The 6,000-nt window shown below is 31.6% G+C and overlaps 1 protein-coding gene across 1 annotated transcript in view; it reads right to left on the bottom strand.

Moving 5' to 3' along the window:
• LOC111635781 (leucine-rich repeat serine/threonine-protein kinase 1-like) overlaps positions 1-6,000 on the bottom strand; it is a 90,715-nt gene that overhangs the window by 65,176 nt on the left and 19,539 nt on the right. The window lies entirely within an intron of this gene.

Here is a 6,000-nt window from a genome sequence, read left to right on the forward strand (position 1 = left end):
TTTCAAAAATTGCGTTCTTAATATCACTATCCTGTAAATTTCGATCATAGTTTGTTAATGGTTTTATAATCAATACGTCCTAGATATAAACTTCTGTTTGTTTTTATGTATACGGTATTATATATATATATTATATTCCGATAGAACATAAGTAATCATTAAATAAATTGAACATTGAGAAAAGTTATATAATACTTTATTTTCGGCTAATAATACGCTACAATACAATAGGAATTTTTTTTGTGTGTCGCAAACGCAATTGGTATTTACATATAAGGAAATTGAGCTCATTCCGAATGCTAAATTAATTAAAAAAATAATTATTAAAATAACTTTAAATAGTTGTTTTCCTTAACAAATAAATTATTCTTAATAAATTATACAGGTTTACACTATACAAAATGAAAATCTATAAACATCTTTGTTTTATTAATAGAATTCATATAATAAAATCATTTTAAAAAGTGCTTCTTATCTTAAAATATAAAATATATATATATCATTGTAATTTAAAACAATATCCTGTATCGAGTCATTTACTTTATTATTATTTTTTAATATTTTTTTTCCGGAATATTAGCATTAAATCGTCATCCCAGTAATCTGATCGAAGAGATTCCGATTTGATTTCTATCGAATAATATCGTGAATGGGAATTAGGTCAAACTGAATATTTACGAATAAAATAATATCAACGTCTAGAAAACTTAAATTTTAATTTATTATATGAATATTTGAAATTTAAAGTTGTGTGTCATATGAATGACATAACGCGACATATAGTCTATCAAAAACATAAATGTATTTTAAACGTTCTGAAGTAATCCGTTATTTCAATATTTTAGATTTAAAATCTGTTACATAAAATATAGCCTACACACAGTTTCAATACATAAGTTTACATATAAAATATACATAAGTTTATACATTAATATATAAACTTATGCTTAAAAAAGATTTAGTAGGGTATACTGTATAAAAAAAAAAACTTGTAAATTATTCNTCCTTCATAGCACCAAACCTTCTTTGAAGTACCTTCTAAACAATTCTCCAGTAGCTTATTATTTTGATAACGATTAACTTTTTTGATCCTTAGCTGTATTTTCTTCAGGTTGAACATAAACATTGCATTTGAAATGAGTTTAGTATCTTGTATCCTGCTTTATAACAATGACATTTAACCTAGCATTTGATTAATAGAAAGCATTCGATTGATGGAACATTTTTAAAATGCAATGTTTATGTTCAACCTGATGATGATCCAGCTGAGGATCGAAAACATTACTCATTATCAAAATAATAAGCTACTAGAGAATTGTTCAGAAGGTACTTCAAAGAAGATTTTGTGCTATATTTCCACTCCAGTATTAATCAGTGTGAGTAGAGCATACTCTCCTTCAGCCTGGATGAGTTAAAATCAAATTATCATATCCAAATTTTGCATTGGTCCTACATATACTTCTTGTTTGGCTTTATGGATTTCTTTAAGATTTGTATCAGTTTGTCATTCATTATTATTTCTTTAGACATAACTATTTTTACAATTTGAATTAAACTCAAATTCATTTTTTATATTTATCACATTAATTTAAAAATGAAAGAAAACTGTATGTTTTATTACCAAATATTTTTATACTAATTATTAATTAAACTTATGCTTAAAAAAGATTTAGTAGGGTATACTGTATAAAAAAAAAAAAACTTGTAAATTATTCTTACTGATCTTAAGTTAAATTAAACGAAAATTTTTAGAATAACAGATTTATAATCATATTATCTATGAACGGGATTATTACAGAAAGAGCCCAATCTTCGATGAATAATAAATAAGTTGAATAGCTTCGGGTAATACAGCCTCGTCTTATCTTTTAACTTGTATAATGCCGACAGCATTTTCAGAACTTGTCTGTTCGTAGATATGCCTTCTAAATTTTCCTGTCGTCGACATTATAATATATTTTATTTGTGAAAAAAATAATAGAGAATAAACTCGCGTATGAAGAATCGAATTTACTAATTAGATTTTAAAAAATTATCGCGATTAAATAATACAAATTTTTAGTACATATTAATATCTGAAATCCAGGTTTTGTCCACATAATGCAATATTTGAAAATGAAAGGACTAATATTGATTTTACATGAATAAAACTAACACTGACAAATTTATGAATCAAACTAAAATGATTATATTCAATAACTATCAGTAAAAATGCATTCGTTAGAAAATATACAAACGAATACTTTCATCCTGGAAGTAAAATTGCATTTAAAGAAACTCGAGATGACCGTGCATGGAGGATTTCCTACTATCATTCGAAATCCAGATATGAATCTTCATGATTTTTACGTTGATAATGCAGATCAGAGTTTCATTCCTTATCCTCGTTCAAATTAGTTCAAGCACGATTACACAATGGAAACATTTCGAGCAAATTCCCTCTCCTGAAAATTTTAAATCTAAAAAAAATTTTGAAATTTATTAAAATTTAACAGCATATTTAGTTGTTTTTTCACATAAGTTTGCATATTATTAATATAACAATCAATAATGAGCTAGAGATCACGTGTTAATGTTATTATTTATATTATTTTTGATTACTTAAACTAGGAATTCCCAACCTGGGTGCCTAGTCTCGAGTCATATGAGTAGCAAGTAGCAAAACGAATGTGTTGCTAATGTAACGTGGTACCAACTCGTTCGACGAGACCATTCACTGAAGAAGTTGGTACCATGTGACACTCCCAACGTCCCTATGAGTAGCAACACGTTCGTGTCTCTCTCCACTTAGGCGAATAGTAACACGAAAACGTTGGGAATATTACGTGTTACAAACCTGTTCAGTAAACGATCTCACCGGAATGACTTGGTTCCACGTGATATTCTCAACACGTTCGTGTTGTTACGTGTTGTTACTCACATAACTCAGACTAGGCACCCTGGTTGCTTGCGACCCTGAAGGAGTCAGCGATTTGTATGAAAGGTTGATAAATTATTAGGGACGTTGAGCAATTTTATAAGTATATTAACCTTTTAATTTATCCATTTGTAATTTATTTTTATTCTGTATCAACATTAGCCTAGTAGCACCAGTAGTATTATCACCTTGTCTATTATTAGCGTTTTGTCTTGTACGATAATTTGTATCCTAAAATCAATCGTCTTAACGTATATATTTCATAAAAAGTAAAACCTTCGAATTCATTTGTAACGTTTATAGGCGGTATTTACAAAAAATAAAAGTTTGCATGTTGTCACGTGGCTGTGTTATTACGTCCGTCACAATGACCTAAGCAGGATGTTAAAAATGTCACATGATAAAATGTAAACTTTTTTTTTGTAAATATAAGCATTCAAAGTGTATTTGAAGCTTTATAGATTATATATATATATAAAATATGTTAAGACGATTAATTTAGGACGTAAATTATGACACAGCACAAAATAATATAGCCAAATAACAGACAAGGTGATAATACTACTGATCAGGTGACCGATGGAACATCTCTAACATGGTTAATAATTCGATCCAGTCGCAGTGGCGCGTTATCCTATGGCAAAAAGGGCAATCGCCTGGGCCCCCACTAACAATACCCAAACCAATCTCTTATAAGAAAGTATTTTCCCAAAAAATTCCTCCAAAGAAAAATGTTTGAAATGAACACTGTAGGCTATCCCCAATACAAATTTGCCTGACTCCCGTAAAGATATAACGTGTCACTATCCAGTGGAAATATATTCTAATTTTTACAGTTTTCTGCACATCCAGAGGTCGTAAGATTTAAATTGAGACCTCATTTGTCGAATTTGATCAATAGGAAATATGTGGTAAGTATGTGTTATTAGATGCTTCACATTGAACTAAGTGACTTTCTTCGTTTTTAAATACAAGTGCAGTATATAAATATATACCTCGTATACAATAAAATGACCTAAGAGTTATTCTATCCTTTTATTTCCTTCGAATAAAGCTATTGGTTATTGTTTTTCAAGCCTTATACTTTCTAATTACAAATTAAAGTAGCGTGCTTTTTCTTGTAAACTCCACCTGCTCTGGTGACGTAAAGATCGGGTATGTCGTTTAAAAAAAATCCACTTTCCGTAAACAATTTAAAATTGTGGTAGCGCCATCTGTTATGATATTTTATTAAAAACTTTTTAGGCTGCAATTTGAAAAACTTGTACACCTATAATTTCCACAGTCGTCCGTCCGTCCGTCTTTCCTTAATCTCGAGAACGGAGTTAGATGGACGAAAGACGAGACCAGATGTGGAAAGTTTAGGGGCAGGAGGTCCCAGTTAACTATATACGAACTTCCGATGCACACCGGAAGTCACGTTATTTCAATTTTAAACTTTTCTCCTGAAAGCAGTTAATAGATGACCCGCACGACTCTATTGCTAACGGAAAAGTATGATTAACAGGGGCAAGCTACTACTAATTTGAGGTGGAGAGCATATATTTTATATTAAATAGATTAAAAATTGCAGCCTGGCATTGTGACCATGTCACTATAAATAATTGCTCGTCTCTCTTATTAATTTTTTTACGGAGCTTGTGTAAGCGCCTGATTATTCAATTTACTTAAAATTATCGTTTAGAAATTCTTAATAAGCATTATTTCTTTGTCGTTAGTATCGGAAGCCACATTCATTTCCTTTAGTTGATTAGTAGCCTCTTCACTTGTACAACAAATATCAGTGTCTTTATTTAGAGCTTTTTTTAACTCTTTCCGCTCTGTCGGCACTAAGAAAGCCTCTTTTTGAAGCCCATTATGGGTTCGGCCAGGCCCACAATGGGGCTGCCGGGTGGTGAGGGACGGGGCCCGACATATCCGAACGGATCACCCCCCGAAAAATTCCTGGGGTTTTTTCGACCCGTTCGGATTCGAGCCCGGGTCCCCCAGAGCGGTGGGCTGCCACCTTGGCCGCCTTTATTTAGTGTTAATGGCATTCAGTTATTCCGCTCTACCTCTGTTAAATAAAATGTATTGTAGATTACTGTTGCTGCTGGTCCAATAGCTGACATTAACGTAGCAGCCTGCATTTCACTAGGCTTTGTATGTAAAATTCGAAGGTTTGCTTCCAAAGCTTCAATTTGACCGCCATGTTGTTTTCTGTCATCTCCAATTTCAACGGAAGGTGAGCATTTGTAGAATCCATAAATCGTGGCATATCTGGGCTACAACGTGCTTTTCTAAAAGCAACAAACTTCTGCAGGCCACTCTGTTAATAAGGCTCGATTAAGGCTCTATTGTTTTTTAATGGGAGTTTTTTTATCAAACTTATTTCATGGTTCCTAAGTTGTAGTGCACGAATTTTCCTTCGGTAAAGTTATTTAAAGCTAGTTTCTGATGTCAAAAACGACCTCCGATAGTTTTTTAATTTTTTTAATTAATCGATTTTTTTAATATAAAATTAATTAATTAGGGGAGTCGGAAATCGCAATAAAATTTTTAATTTTTAAAAAATATTTAAAAATATACGTGTCGGTCGAACTCACCCTGCTTTAAACCCTTGACCTCCCGCGGTGTATATGAGAATGTCCCGGGAAATCCGACTCCAGCTGTGTTCAAGGTCACCCAGCTGTGTAAACAATGACTCATCGGTGTTAAATTTCACAGAAAGGCGAGACAAAGGAAAATAAAATTTGAAGCTTTTTCTTCAAGATTAACGCATTTCTTTCGTTTTTTTTTCAGTTTTAAGTATTTTTAATGTATTTTAATATTAATCTAATATTAATTTAATTAATGATCGGGAATGAAGGGGTTAATGTTACCTATGGTGACTAAAATGGCGGCTCGTCTGATTCCAGCAAATAGAAGAAAGAAAACAGTGGGATGCACGTTCTAACCTAACCTAACCCAGGGGTCGGCAACCTTTTGAGTCGGAAGAGCCAAAATTACAATTTACAAAATTTCAAAGTTTTTAAAGAGCCACAAAATTTTTTCTTGCCAACAATAAATAGTACTCGCATAAATAAAGTTTTTTGATAAAAAAA

The sequence above is a fragment of the Centruroides sculpturatus genome, unplaced genomic scaffold (assembly GCF_000671375.1).
Source record: "Centruroides sculpturatus isolate CEXI.00-Female unplaced genomic scaffold, Cexi_2.0 scaffold1007, whole genome shotgun sequence".
Taxonomy (NCBI): Eukaryota; Metazoa; Arthropoda; class Arachnida; order Scorpiones; family Buthidae; genus Centruroides; species Centruroides sculpturatus.